The sequence below is a fragment of the Eubalaena glacialis genome, chromosome 2 (assembly GCF_028564815.1).
Source record: "Eubalaena glacialis isolate mEubGla1 chromosome 2, mEubGla1.1.hap2.+ XY, whole genome shotgun sequence".
NCBI classification, from domain to species: domain Eukaryota; kingdom Metazoa; phylum Chordata; class Mammalia; order Artiodactyla; family Balaenidae; genus Eubalaena; species Eubalaena glacialis.
Window position 1 is genome coordinate 48506396 of NC_083717.1, and position 16038 is coordinate 48522433.

Consider the following 16038-nt stretch of genomic DNA (forward strand, 5'->3'; position numbering starts at 1 on the left):
CTGTTTGGTGATGGTGGTAATGATGATAAGGAAGGCGATAACATTTATACAATCCTTGTTATGTTCTAAGCACTTTGTGGTTTTGTATCAGTCTGGATTCTCCAGAGAAACAGAATCAGTAGGAGTTAAAAATGTTTTATTATGAGGAGTCGGCTCATGTGACGCTGGAGACGGAGAAGTCCCACAGTCTGCAAGCTAGGGACCCAGGGAAGCTGGTGGTGTGATTCAGTCCAAGTCCAAAGGGTCAGAGGAGATGAGATGAGGTGTCCCAGCTCAAGCAGGCAAGCAAGAAGCTAAAAGGAGTGAACTCCGCCTTCTTCCACCTTTTGTTCTATTCAAGCCCCCAGTGGATTCAATGATGCCCACCCACATTGGGGAGGGCAATCTACTTTACTGTGTACACCAATTCAAATGTTAGTCTCATCTGAAAACACTGTCACAGACATACCCAGAAACAATGTTTAATCTGGGCACCCCATGGCCAGTCATGTAGACACATAAAATGCACCATCACATATTTCATCTTCACCACCATTTGTGATAGATTCTATTACCATTGCCATTCCATAAATGAGGACATAGACCTTGAAGACATTGGATAAGTTACCCAAAGTCACCGAATGAGTGATGGCAGTGAAATTCAAACCCAGGGAGTCTGGTCTACAGACAAATGCTTAATCCTACAAAATACTCTCTGTCAGCGAAACAGATATTTTTCTTTTTTTTAAATTATGGATGATTAGCAAAGAGAACTATGCTTTTGGCAAATTGCCAGGAAACCCTTTGTCTAATTGGCATGAGGTCAATTTAACTAGATAGTTTCCAGAATTGTTCACCTGATATTCTCTCCCCCCAACCCCATATCCTGCATTTTATTTACATTTTTACATTGTCTCCCCCCACCCCACCCTCTGCTCCATGATAAGGTCAGGGAAGGAAACAGTTTATGTTTCTTGATTTGGTTTGTTTTTTATTTAGTTATTTACTTATTTATTATTTTTTATTTATTTTTATTTTTTGGCTGTGCCACGTGGCTTGTGGGATCTTAGTTCCCAGACCAGGGATTGAACCTGTGCCTTCAGTAGTGAAAGCACGGAGTCCTAACCACTGGACTGTCAGGGAATTCCCTTGGTTTATTTCTTGATGAATTCTCCAGGATATATTTTTCTATTTGTTGTGACCACTAGAAAACTCGGAACTAAGTTTTGTGTCCATTTGCTATAGTTTTTTTCTCAGACAGCTCTTGATAAATAATGATGTGTGTTTTGGAAGATATTAATGTCTATGTAGGTAAAATTTTTTTATACCTCCAGTCCTCTGTGGAAGGAAGAGACGTGGTTGAAGAAATATTTAAATAAATGAACTTCAAAATACCCAGGAAAATATTCCAAGAAGTGAGTTGGGAAACTGACAGTATTTTTAACCCACTTCTTTCTGAGGACAGCTAGCTCATGAATCTATAAAATGTAAATGTCACATTCTGTTTTCTAATTATAATAATAATACATATCCATGATAGAAAATCTCACCACACAAAGGGAATCACCACTAACACAGATATCCTTTCATAAATCTATGGCTAATAAAAATCAGTAACCATATATTATTGTGTGTGTGTTTGTGTGTGTGTGTGTGTGTGTATACAAACTACATTCGAGATCATTCTATGGTACTATTTTATAACCTGATTTTTTCCATATAACAGTGTATTTTGAATATTTCCCACATCATTATGTATTCTTCCAATTGTTTTCAAAGAATCTCACAAAGAGATTCACTTCACCGCTGGCCTCCTATAAGTAAGAGTTCACACTGTTCATTTAAATATTTATTTACATGTAGCACCATAATCCATGCAATCTTGCATAAATCCCCCTAGGTAATTAAGTTCATGGACTATTATTGGGGGGGTTATTTCTATTTCCCAGCAAATCTGAGAGTATCTTGAATATAGAACATGCATTCTTATACAATAATTATATCAATAATTTCAAACTCAGTTTGCAAGACTTCTTACCTGAATTACTGTCACGCCTTTGGCCATGACAGTAATGGGAGCATCTGAGACAAGAGCTGTGCTTTATTCTCAGCTTTCATGGGACTCTGAAAGAAACTGAATCTCTGAGTTGAGGAGAAAACATTTAGCTGAACTGCAGTCTAATCCCACCACTCCCTTGGTCCTGCTGCCAGTACTGAAGGCTCACATTCCAATCTTCTCACTTCCCAGCCTTTAGAGAATAGATGCTACATGAATAATAATGGTAACCTGCTCATTCTCTCCTCCCACCCAAGACATACAAGCATCTCAGGAGCCCACTCTTATGTCCCTGGAGAAGAGGACCTTTTATTTACTTTACTATAAGTTAACTTTAGGACTCTGTACTTTTTACTGGTCTTCTAATTCTTTCTAGAAAGTTGCTTCCCATTCCCATTGAGTTTCTCCAATTGTCTCTCAGCCCACTCCAATCTCCAGTGTCACTCCTCTCCACATTAAATTCTTGTTTTACACTTTCCATATCTTTTGATCATCTTTTATTAGGAAGTGTGTATGTTGGGAAGATAGGTTAACAGAGTTACTTCCACACCAGCCAGTTGACAGTGAATCAGAGTTGAAGTTGAAATTTCACCAAGAACAATTGAGAAATATGATTAAAGTAAGATTGATTAGCGTAAAATATTTCTGGAGCATAGCTATTACCTTAGAGTGTTTACATATGCCTGATACAGCCAACAATTTTCTAAGAAGCTCAAAGTAGGTGTTATGGCATTTTCTTTTTTAGAGCACTGGACATAGTTAGAAGTGTGTAGAAAAACCGTATTTGACTTGTAAAGGGATCGTGGTCTTGGGGAGAGGGATACAGCCTCATAAAAACTTAAGTAAAAATTTGGAATGCTACAATGATTGCCCTTCAGAGGAAACAAAATCCTGATTAGTATATTTAACACTTAGTTCACAACTTGGGCCTCCAAGAAACTTCTCCATCTTACATCGCGTCTTCCTTGGTCTCTTCTGCTTCAGGTCAGGATCTGTCAACACCTAAACGTAGTTCTGATGCCTTGTTCTCACACACATGGCTCTATTGTTCACAGATCCTTCTGATTAAATGACTTTGTTTATCAAGAACTAGGCTGTGTTTCATCTTCTATAATCACATGTCTCCTGGGATGCACCCACTACTGTGCTTGTACCCTGAAGGTACTGGGATCATAGGGATTTTGTCCTTAAACCTCATCTAACTCAAGGTAATGCATGTTTTTTAGTACTTGAATTCAATTTTCAAATGGAATCTGACATGGAACCTCAATATAAATTATGATAAAAGAAGGTCAATAAGGGGTTTTTCAACCCATGCCTACTTAGGCTCTCTCTTGATCTATTCCCTTTTTTTTGTGACCCCAGCGGCACAGGAATAGAGCCATATGTATGGTTCTGTTGATAACAGCTTGAGAATGACTGCTCTCATGTAACCTCCTAATTTTGGGGGGAAAACTGAGTGTCAGAGAGATTAAGCCATAGAGCCAGGGTGAAACAACAATTACTAGATAAACCTGAGTCTAGAGGTCAGGTCTCCTGACACTGCCCATTAGGCCTTTCCTTTTAACAGGTGTAAAACAATGAGGCTAAATAGGAAAAATAGAAAACATTGCCCCAGGATGTTGAGAAAAGTTTTATTTTCAAGGTCCATATAGACACAGGAACATTTGGTGCTAAAAGTTTTATTCATGCCTCCACACTTCTTCATTTCCCTATTTTCTCTCCACTCTCTGAACTTACTTAAGAATCATATTAGTGTTCTTTGAGATCCATAGACAGATAGATGGCTCTGTTGGATACTAAATACCATTAGTGTTCATTTAGGACTCTGCTATTAATATCATTTTGATGATAGACACTAGCCTAATAAGACTATGAATCATATGGATTAGATTCTTTTTAAAAACATCCCCAAAATGAAAATGGCATCAAATCTCAAAATGTTGCCCATGTGGATTGTATGATATCTCTTCTCTGAATCTCAGGACAGAGAGAACCGAACAGAAGAACAACCCTCCTCTGAAATACTCTCTGGAATATTGAGAGGAGGCTTAACACTTTGAAATTTAATAAGGCTGGTAAACAGCAGCTTGTTAGAGTTAAATGCTATTTCTACTTGGGAAAAACCATGGAGATAATGAAGATTTCCAGAGTTTCTTGTTATGTCATTCTGTGTTTTTTGCAAGGTGGATGATTAATAATGGTTAGTAGTAGAATGAGGGTGGCGGGCTGTCTCCTGTCCCAGGATGCCTGATCTTGGGGCAGGAGGTAGAAGTTGGTAGGCTACTTTCTGACAGTTCTATTCAAAGCTCATTGTAATTTACTCAGGTTTCATGTGGACAAGAAAAAACATGTCAGAGAGATACACACAATTGAAATATTGAATCATAGAATATTGCACATGAGCTAGCTCTGGGGCAAATGGTTTTAGATTGCAAGGGAAAATTGGTGAGTGACGTAAACATGGAGGGCACCTGCCTGGCTATAGTTTGTGATTTCTCTTCAGCTGAAGCAGAAGGGGAGATTTAGCAACTGTTTGTTGTGGCAGAAAATCATCTCATTGTTTGCGGGGTAGAGGATTGGAGTCAAGCAGATACAATCAATCTCGAAAGAGAAATCCTGACCTGCGTCGTGTGGAGCTGTGTTTGCCTGATGAATCTGTTATAACACCATCCACCCTTACTCCAAGATAAGGCTTTTTCAAATCAAGAAAAACAAAAGTAAATATTAGAACTAAGTCCTAGCAAGTTTGAAAGTAGCCCAGCTACACGAAGCTACAGGAAATGTCTTTTATTAGAAATGCTTCTTAAAGATAACTGGAGATAACTTGGCTTTTTCCTGTCTCATCTTATCCCCCAAGACAAACTAAGAGTCAACTCTTACTAGTGCAAAGGTGTCATATTCAGCATGGAGCAAACTCTCGGATCCTGTGGTGTTCATCATGGAACTCTAAACCTGATACATATGAGATGAGGCAGAGTCCTTAAATAGCATTGACCTTGATGTCATGTAGACCTGGGTCCAGATTCTCTCTTCTTTTCTCCTCACATACAAGCTGTGTGACCTTAGGCATTTTTCTCAGTTTTTATTTTTCCATTTCTTTAGCTGAAAATGCGGATAACTGTACTAGCTTCATAGAGCTGGCATGGCGATTATAAAACATTAAATGAAATAAATACGTATGAAGCTGTCAGTAATGGTAGCCATGTTTATTATATTGCTTGTCCCCCAAATTATCTCTCTTGTGATGGCTTTCTGGCTATAACCCCATTTCTAATTTACTTTAAGTTCCTAAGTTTGGAGTCACTTTGTCCCTTTAGACAACTATTTTAGGATTTTTTTTTTCTCTAGAAGGACTCAGTAGGGAATAACCTAGAGTATCTGGATGAAGTATGAGTCCTTTTTCATGTCTGCTCTGATGATTCCCAGATTCTATGCCAAGGAGCATCTTGAAAAGCAAAGACCCTGCTGTGGGCTCTCCTAACTGTTGGAATCCTAGGGGAATTCTGTAGCTTACTGAAACTTTAGACATCACTAATCTGTAAAGTGAGTAACTTCAAAGTCCAACTTGTAAGCTAAAATCCTCAGTTGTAAATCAAGAAAATATAATAATAAACTATTAACATGTTAAATTACCTATATGGAATCAAGTTTTCTCCTCCTTAATGAAGTCATTTCTAAGTATGGTACAACACTTTGTCTCCAGGTAGCCTGAGTTTTGGGAACATTGTAAACTTGTATTTTTAATTTGCATCCCCATATCCAGTCTATCAACAAGTCAATTCTGTCAAAACTTCCTTCAAAATACAGCCCCAATCTACCCACTTCTCCCCAGCAGCATAGGTGATGTCCTTCTAGACTAGTAAAGTCACCTTCAACTTTGGCTACACATTTTTACTCCTACCTTTGTACAATATTACTCTTCCCAGAGCAGAAGTAAATACTTTTTAAAATAGAAATTAGATTTTGTCACTCCCAGTCATAAAGATTTTGATATTTTATTGCATTTAATGATGTCTAAACCCATTACTGTGTCTACAGAGCTTCACATAATCTTTCTTTCTGCTTACCTTCATCTCCAATTCTTCCCAACTAACCCTCTTCCCTAACACAGTGAACCCTTTGGTTTCTCAACACACCAAGTTCTTGTTGGTTTCAGAACTTTGTTTTGCACCTCCCTCTGGAAAGGGCTTGCTTTCTTCTCATCTGCCTAAATATCACATCTCAGAGACTGGTTTCTGGAATACCTTATCAAAAATAAGTACCCTATTACTTTGTTTTGGTTTCTTTATATGGTTTATCACAGTGGTCCCCAAACTTTTTTGGCACAGGGACTAGTTTCACGGAAGACAATTTTTCCACGGACTGCAGGGTGGGGGGGATGCTTTCAGGATGATTCAAGTGCATTACATTTATTGTGCACTTTATTTCTATTATTATTACATTGTAATATATAATGAAATAATTATACAGCTCACCATAATGCAGAATCAGTGGGAGCCCTGAGCTTGTTTTCCTGCAACTAGATGGTCCCATCTGGGGGTGATGGGAGACAGTGACACCCGAGGTGTGTTGCTTATGTCTAGTCTACTCCATAATCTCGTTTTGGTTGCTGTCACTGCAGAAAACCCTGCTTCACAAAGATAGGATGTTGGAAATGGAAGCGGCCTTTTCAGTGCTTTTGTGGCAATCTCAGGATATTCCGCTTTGACTTTAATCCAGAACATATGGAGATTTGAGGTTGTCTCAAACATACTTTTCAGGCCACTGTCATTTGCGATCTCAAGAAGTTGATCCTCTTCTAACATGGACAAACTAGATTCACCTGGCTTATTCACAAATGGGTCGCAGATCCATTCCTTCCCAGTTCGGGGGTCTTTTGTGGTTGGGAAGTAATGCTCAAACTCTTTTGAAAGCTGAGATAGGTGATCATGCACTAGCTGGGAGAAAAAAGGCCCTGGCTCAGTCTCTTTCAAAATCTCTGCTAATGTTTGAAACATGTCAAAAATTCCAGTGTTCACTCGTCACCCCTGTAATTCCAGTTTGGCTTTGAATGCAGCCACTTTATCAGCCAAATTGAACACAGTTGTCATTCTCTCCTGAAGGGACAGATTGTCGTTGAGCAGGTTGAATATATCACACAAGTAAGCAAGTTTTGCGACCCATTCTGTGTCACTGAAATATGCTGCCAGCGGTGACTGTTTTTCTAAAAGAAATCTCTGGAGCGGCTCTCATAACTCAAGAACTCTGGCCAGCCATCTACCTTTAGAAAGCCATCTCACTTCTGTGTATAAGAAGACATGTGTGCTCTGCGCCCATCTCGTCGCAGAGCTGCACGAACAGACGTGAGTTAAAGGCATGTACTTTAATGTGGTTGATAATTTCAATCACATCCTGCAAAACGTTGTTAAGTTCAGGTGACATTTTTCGGCTAGCCAGTATTTCTCTATGGATGACTCACATTCAGAAGTGACCTCTTTGACCCAAGCAGTGAAACCACAAAGCCGTCCAGTCATGGCAGCCACTCCATCCACACATATACCGACACAAAATGACCAATTCAGTTTTCCTGATATGTAATCATTCAAAGACTTGAATAGTTCTGCAGCTGTGGTGTTGGTTGGCAACAAAAGTGCACCTAACATATCCTCATGCATATCCTCCTGAAAAATATATCGCACAAAAACAAGCATTGTTGCCTCGTTGTCAACATTGGCAGACTTAACCTGCATTGCATAACATGGTGACTCATTAATCCTCTCCAACATTTGTGCATCAGTATCCTCTGCTATTTCATCAATTCATCTAGTTATGGTGCTAGCCAAAAGAGGAACATGTGCCACCTTTTGAACTGCAGCCTCTCCTAAAAGTTCACGACCAATATCCTTAGCAGTAGGCAGAATCAACTCTTCACCAATAGTAAAGGGCTCAGCTCTAGCAATGCGGTTAACCATTATGAATGATGCTCTCAGTGCAGACACATTCGATGAAGAAGTGGCCTTCAATAATTACTTCTGTTCTTCGTGTTCACGTATTTTTCTTTTGAAAAACTCCAAAGGCTTGTCTTTTAATGCAGGGTGCTTGGTCTCCATGTGACAAAGCAGTTTTGAAGGTTTCATGGCTTCGTTGGATAGCTTGTTGCCACATATTATACAAAGCAGTCTTGGAGAATGTGAATCACCTGTTGCAATAAACCTGTAATTTAAGTAGGAATCTTAGAATTTTCTTTTAAATGCAGCTTTCTTTTTGTTAGCAGTCTTAGAGTCTTCTGCTGTCTCATCATTGGGTCTTTCCCCCTTTTCAAAGAAGCTCTCCAGTGACATTTGTTTTTTACTCATTTTGGCTAGGGTTAGCTTGTGGGCTTACCAAAACTGAGACAAGTGAGCAGTGTGGGAAAGAGGCATGAATGCAAGTGGTAAATAAAATAATGGACAGGCCATGCGAAGACTAAAATAAGTGTCGGATTCTGACTTAAAGCCTGCCACCAGATGCAGCTTAATTGTCACTTGCCACTCACTGATAGGGTTTTGATATGAATCTGCAAGCAACTGATTTATTATGGTCTCTGCACAGTTAAACCTCTCTGCTAACGATAATCTGTATTTGCAGTCAATCCCCAGGGCTAGCATCACCACCTCAGCTCCACCTCAGATCATCAGGCGTTAGATTCTCATAAGGAGGGTGCAACCTACATCCTCTCATGCACAGTATACAGTAGGGTTAGCGCTCCTGTGAGAATCTAATGCCGCCACTGATCTGACAGGAGGCGGAGCTCAGGCAGTAATGCCAGAGATGGGGAGCAGCTGTAAATACAAATGAAGCTTTGCTTGCCCGCCACTCACCTCCTGCTGTGCGGCCTGATTCCTAACAGGCCGCAGACTGGTACCAGTTCATGACCGGGGGGGTTGGGCATCTCTGGCTTATCACCTTTAAGTTTCTTTAATGGTTAATGTATTTTTCAAGTTTTTATTATTTTCATATAACTACAAATGTGATAGGATCCAGGGAAGGCAGTGGTAGTGGCCAGAGTCAGTGGTGTGCTCACCATTGTCTGTGGAGGTCAGCTGCAGGTGCCTGTGCAGTGGCAGAGGCCAGTTGCAAAACACATGTAGTGTTGGGGGGCCAGGGCAAGCAGCAAAGGCTGAAGCTGACTGTGGCCACACTGGAAGCTTTAGGGACCCTGCCTGCCAGTATGCACTACTGTGGCTGTTGGTTCATGCCATAGGCACATGTCAGCGAAGACTGGTGTCAAGAGTCAAGTTAAGGGTGTGCATATATACAACTGGAAAGGCTCCCTGCAGGTAAACCCAGTAATGCAGGCTAATGATAGGACAAAGGGTCAAATCCAGGCCCACATGCAGCTGTGTGGCCCTGGCTGTGGTATGTACTCCTGTGACTGGAGGATCTCACCATGGGTACAGGGCAGTGGAAGCCAATGATGAGGTTTGGGGCATGCAGGTGCACAGCTGGTGGGACTAGTTGTTGGTGAGTGCAGTGGTGCATGTCAGTGACAGGAGATAGGGCCAAATCTAGGCCCACAAGCAGCTATGTGGGCCTTGGCTATCTGTGTGCACTTCCATGGCTGCAGGATCTTAATGAGGGTGTGCATGTGGCAATGGAGGCTGGTGATGGGTGTCACGCTGGCTTGGTGCAAAGGCACAGCTGGAGGGGACTGCTCTGAGCATATGCATAGTGGTGGGAGTCATCTGTGGGGATCTAGGCTGGCATCTTGCTCTCTCACAGTTGTAGAGTCCTGGGCTGGCTGTCAGCAAAGGTTCTAGACTCCAGTGGGGGCAGAGAGGAAAGAGTGGGAAGGGTTTCAGGCAGCTGATGACAGCAAATGCAAATAACTGTGGGGCAAAAACCAGTGAAATCTGCAGGCAGTCCATAGTGACTGTGATGGCCAGTGGTTCCTTTAGTGGCAAAAGCTGCTGGGGTTGTCTGCAGAGTGTCACTAGAAACCATGGTCACTCCCACTGCAAAGCTGATATTGGTAGTTCCTGTTTTTCTCCTTTGTTCCTAGCTTTTTCTGTACGTCTCAGTTTTTCTCCTCTCTGGGTGGGATGAAACCAAAGCAGGTCCTTTGTGTGGTGTCCCAAAAGACTGGGGAAGCTGGTCACTCAAGCTTCTCAAGTTTTTTTGTTCCACTGTGTTGCTAAAGTTTCTTAAATGGACACCAGAGCTCTTGCAGAGCTGTTTTCGTTCACGGATAGTTGTCTAATTGTTGATCTTTGTCAGGGGACAGAATCTGGGGTTTCCTACTCCACAATCTTGCTGATGTCACCCTAATAGGTAGCTTTTTATCAAATCATCAAGCTATAGATAATTTCTAGTCTATACAAACTACTTAGGAAAATAAAGAAGTACAATAATTATTTTGTGAAACAAGTACAAAAATTCATCAAGCGGTATATAAGAAAAAAAATTATAAACCAATCTCATATATGAACATAAAATTTAAAATCCTCAATAAATACTAGCAAATGGAATTCAGCTTTGTGTCTATTTACACATGTACATCTATCTATCTATATCTCTATCTATCTATCTATCTATCTATCTATCTATCTATCTATCTAACATCTTAAGTGTGCTTGGTTAACATAATGATAGGCTACTATAAGAAAGAAATCCCAAATGTGGTGCTTAAAGATGGAAGTTTATATGCCTTTCACAGGGGGAGTGGTCTTTTTTATTAAGTGAGTAAAATCCATTCATTATTTAGGGAACTATGTTCTCTCCCTCTTCTTGTTCAACCACCCCACAGGGCACTGGTGTGTGGGCTAGTGGAATCAGCATCCCCAGGAGCTTGTCAGAAATGTAAATTCTCAGGCCTCACCCTGGATGTACTGAATTTCATATATTGGTGGGGCCAGACTTGCTTTAATTTCTCCTGGTGATTCTGCCACTCACTAAAGTTTGAGACTTGAGGGGAAGAGCCTGCAACCTTCTTTTGTATAAAGCCAGAGATTAAATATTTCAGGCTTTGTGTGGCAGATGTTTTGTGTCACAACTGCTCAACTCTGCTGTTGTAAAATAAAAGTAGAGGTAGACAATACATAAACAAATGGGAATCATTGCATTCCAATAAAACTTTATTCATGAAAACAGCTGGAGAGCCATATCTGGCTTTTGCCATAGTTGCTGAACCCTGTCCTAGGGTATTGTCCTCAGCTACGTAGTCAAAAATGGGCTTTGTTCTTGCTTATTGGAAGAGACAAGAGAGAAGCTTCAAGAAAATTGCTTGGCTTTTAAATTGATTTGCATATTTCAAACATCACTTATGCTCCCACTTTGTTGACCTGGATTTAGTTACATAGATATAACTAGCTGCAAATGAGACTGAGGAATGAATTCTCTAGTGTGAAGTCATGTACTAACTTATATCCTATTACTACAGAAGAAGGGGAAGACAGAATTTGTTGGAAAAGTAGCCAAGTCTGTCCTGATGGACAGTAGTAATCCCCCCACCCACCCCAGTCAGGAACTCCATGATGATTTAATATTAGAAAATCTATTTATATCCACCATAGGGTATGACACATCAAAAAGCTCCAGGACACAGCCCATTCACAGTGTAAATAATGGGGTAGTTTATGGTAATGGCACCATCCTATGTTTGCATGGAGCATGGTTTGCACAGACAAATATGGTAGCCCTGATCTTGGGTTAACAGATTAAATGTGAAAACCCATAGGATCATCTCAATTTCTCAGTGCAGAAAAAGCATTTAATAGAATTCAACATTTATTCATGATAAAAACTCACATTGGATTTGGAAGAGAACAGAAACAGATTCACCTATATATGAAAATTTGATCAGTGATAGAGTTGGTATTATAAATAAATGGTGAAGAGGGGCAGTTCAAGATGGTGGTGTAAGAAGAGACTGAACTTACTTCCCCCCACAGATACAACAGATACACAACTACATGTGGATCAGTTCCCTCCGAAAAGAACCTGAGAAATACTTGAACACCTGCTCCACAGCAAAAGAGGAAAAGGACTGCATGGAAATGGGTAGGAGAAGCAGAGACATGCTCTTGACAAAAACCTTACCACAGGCACGGTGGCACACGGTAGGGGAGAATCTCACCAGATGGATGCTTCTTCTGCAGGAGTGAGGGGTTGGTACCCCACATTAGACACCCCATCCCATGGGATCTACTCCAGAAGATGAGCCCTCAGAATGCCTGGCTTAGAAAACCAATGGGGCTGACATAAAAGAGTCCCAGACTATGTACGAAACTGAGACTCCCTTCTTAAAGGGCTCACATGCAGACTCACTCATCCCAAGACCCAGCAAAATAACAGCAGTTCAAAAAGTACTCAGACTGTATGTGAAGGGGAGTCATTTGTGAATCTAAAAGCGTTGGCTGAAGGAGCAGAGAACAGTGGAAATGCTCTGCAGAGGCAGAGACATTGGCACATGCCACTGTTGCACTTCCCACTGAACTTGCTAGCATAGTCAGAGATAAGCAATCATGGCACTATCCTGCCACATTGCTGAAGCCAGAGAGTTATGAGCATTGCAGCACTCCCCCACTCCCTGGATTGGGTGGGTGGGTGCAAACGGTTGCAGTATTCTCCTGCTCCCTAGCTAAAGTCTGTGAGTGCAGGAGGTGGTGACACTCCACAACTCTCTGGCTGGGGCTGGGGAGTGCAAGTGGCTATGAAAATATCCCTCTCCCAGCCTAAAGCAAACTGGACAATCCCTTGCCCCTTGGCTGGGGCTGGTGAGCACAAACAGTTGTGGCATTCTCCCACTCCTGACCTAAAGCCCACATGCACATATTCTCATGCCGAATTGCTGAAGCTTATGGGTACACACAGTCAAGTTACTTTCCCACTTCCTTCCTGAAGCAAGAAAGAAAGCCCTGCCCTCTACACTCTCCAGCAATCCAGCTAAAGCCCAAGGGCATGCACAATCCACACAGGGAACACTTCTTGATTGGCTGACCATGGTGTCCAAGAGGTTTGGTGTTCCTGAGCTCCACTGGATTGTAACAATTGGAAAGACAATTATTGGCAGACCACCACCCCCAGGGCACTGCAAATACAGCAGATTGAAGCACAATCCCAGTCTTCCTGTGAAAAAAGCCTATTTATTTACCCTGGAGCTTTACCCTTAGGGATAGGCTATGGGTTTTAAACACTTCTAGAGGATAAGGAGGTGCTCCTAGAGGATGTAAGCAGTGAGACACCATTGGCCTCACTACAGCCTGATGAGACTACCCAGAAAGAAACTTATACACTATTCAGGAGTCCTGATTCTTGCTGCTGTCACCCAGGGGACACCTCCAGATCTCCTGGTCTGCAGGTCAGCAAGGATTATGACTGTAACCCAATAGGACTGTATCTATCTGTATATTTTAAAGTCTTCTGTCTGAGGGTTTGGCATCCAATCAGGCTGAAACTTAGGTAAATGAGATTTGTCCCCTTGGAACACTGACAAATCTCAGCACACCCTTAACAGGGGCACAAAAATAAATCAGACAGTAAAGATATACAGAAGGATTCAAGAGACAACCAAGATCCAGGGCAGGGCTGAAAAAGAAGTATCATCACCTGCACAAGGCCACTTTTTCCTGAGAGAGGTAGCAGTTTTGCCTAATACATAGAAACAAACCCAGAGAGCCAAAAAGTGAGGAAATAGAAAAATATATTCCAAATGAAAAAACAAGATAAAACCTCATAAAAAGAACTGCAGGATATGGAGATAAGTAATCTATCTGATAAAAAATTCAAAGTAGTATTCATAAAACTGCTCACCAAACTTGGGAGAAGAATGATGAAAACAGTGAGAATTTCAACAAAGAGAAAATTTAAGACAGAACCAATCAGTGATAAAGGATATGATATCTGAAATGAAAAATACAGGAGAGGGAATCAACAACAGCTTAGATGATACAGAAAAATGGATCAATGATCTGGAAGACAGAATAGTGGAAATCACCCAATCAGAACAACAACAAAAAAAACAAATTTAAAAAATAAGGATAGTTTAAGGGATCTGTGGAACAACATCAAGCATATTAACATTCACATTACAGGGGTCCCAGAAGGAGAAAAAAGAAAAAAAGGAGCAGAAAGCTTCTTTGAAGAAGTAATGGCTGAAAAATTTATTAATCTGGGTAAGGAAAAAGAAATCCAGGTCCAGGAAGCACAGAGAGTCCCAAACAAGATGAACCCAAAGAGATCAATACCAAGACACATTATAATTAAAATGTGAAAAGTTAAAGAAAAATTTCTAAAATCAGCAAGAGAAAAACAACTAGTTACATTTAAGGAAACCCCCATAAGACTCAGTGGATTTTTTTAGCAGACACTTTGAAGACCAGAAAGGAGTGGTATAATATATTCAAAATATTGAAAGGATAAAAAAACTGCATCAAGAATACTCTATCTGGCAAGGTTATCAACTGAAGGAGTTGAAGGAGAGATAAAGAGTTTCCTACATAAGCAAAAACTGAGGGAGTTTATCCCCACTAAAAAGTCCTTACAAGAAATGTAAAGGGACTTCTTTAAGTGGAAAAGAAGGTCATAATTAGAAATAAGAAAATATATGAGAGAAAAAAGATCTCACTGGTGAAAGCAAATATAAAGTAAAGGTAGTGGATCAACCACTTGTAAAGCTAGTATGAAGTTTACAAGACAAAAGTAGTAAAAACAACAATAAGTACAATAAATAGGGGATACACAAAGTAAAAAGATGTAAACTATGACACAAAAGCATAAAACATGGGATGATGGGTAAAAATATAGTGCTTGTAAATGCACTTGAACTTAAGAGACTGTCAACTTAGAATAGACTGATTTATATAGATTGTCATATATGAACCTCATGATAACCACAAACCAAAAACCAATAATAAAGAGACAAAAAAATAAAGAGGAAGGAATTGAATTAACACTGAAGAAAACCATCAAACCAGAGGGGAAGATAATAAGAGAAGATGAAAGGAGCAAAGAAGTACAAAAACAACCAGAAACAATTAACAAAGTGGTAATAAGTACATACGAATTAATAATTACATTAAATGTAAATGGATTAAATTCTCCAATCAAAAGACATAGGATGACTGAATGGATTTAAAACAAACAGAAAAACAAACAAACAAAAATAAGACCCACCTATATGATACTTATAAGAGACTCCCTTCAGATCTAAAGACACACACAGATTGCAAGTGAATGGATGAAAAAAGATAATCCATAGAAGTGGAAATGAAAAGAAAGCTGAGGTAGCAATACTTATATTAGATAAAATAGACTTTAAAACAAAGACTGCAAAAAAAATAAAACATAAAAAGGACATTGGTAATGATAAAGGAGTGACTCAAACAAGAGAATATAACATTTGTAAACATTTATGTATCCAACATAGGAGCACCTAAATATATAAAGCAAATATTAACAGACATAAAGGGAGAAATTGATAGTAATACAATAATAGTAGGGAACTTTAATACCCCACTTACATCAATATATAGATCATCCAGACAGAAAATCAATATGGAAATATTGGCCTCGAACAACACATTAGATGAGATTGATAAACATGCAAAATATTCCAAATCATATCAAATATCTTTTCTGACCACAGTGGTGTAAAACTAAAAATGAAATTCCAAAAGAAAATCTAGCATCTATTTATGATATAAACTCTCCAAAATCGAGTATAGAGGGAACATCTCGCAACATAGTAAAGGCCGTATATGACAAATGCATGACTAACATCATTCTCAATGGTGAAAAGCTGAAGGAACAAGACAATGATGCCCATTCTTGATACTTTTATTCAACAAAATTTTGGAATTCCTAGCCACAGCAATCAGACAAAAAATAAATGAATAAAAGGCATCCAAATTGGAACAGAAGACATAAAACAGTCACTATTTGTAGATGACATAATACAATACATAGAAAACCTTAAATAATCCACCAAAAAACTATTAGAAATAATAAATGAATTCATTAAAGTTGTATGATACAAAATGAAT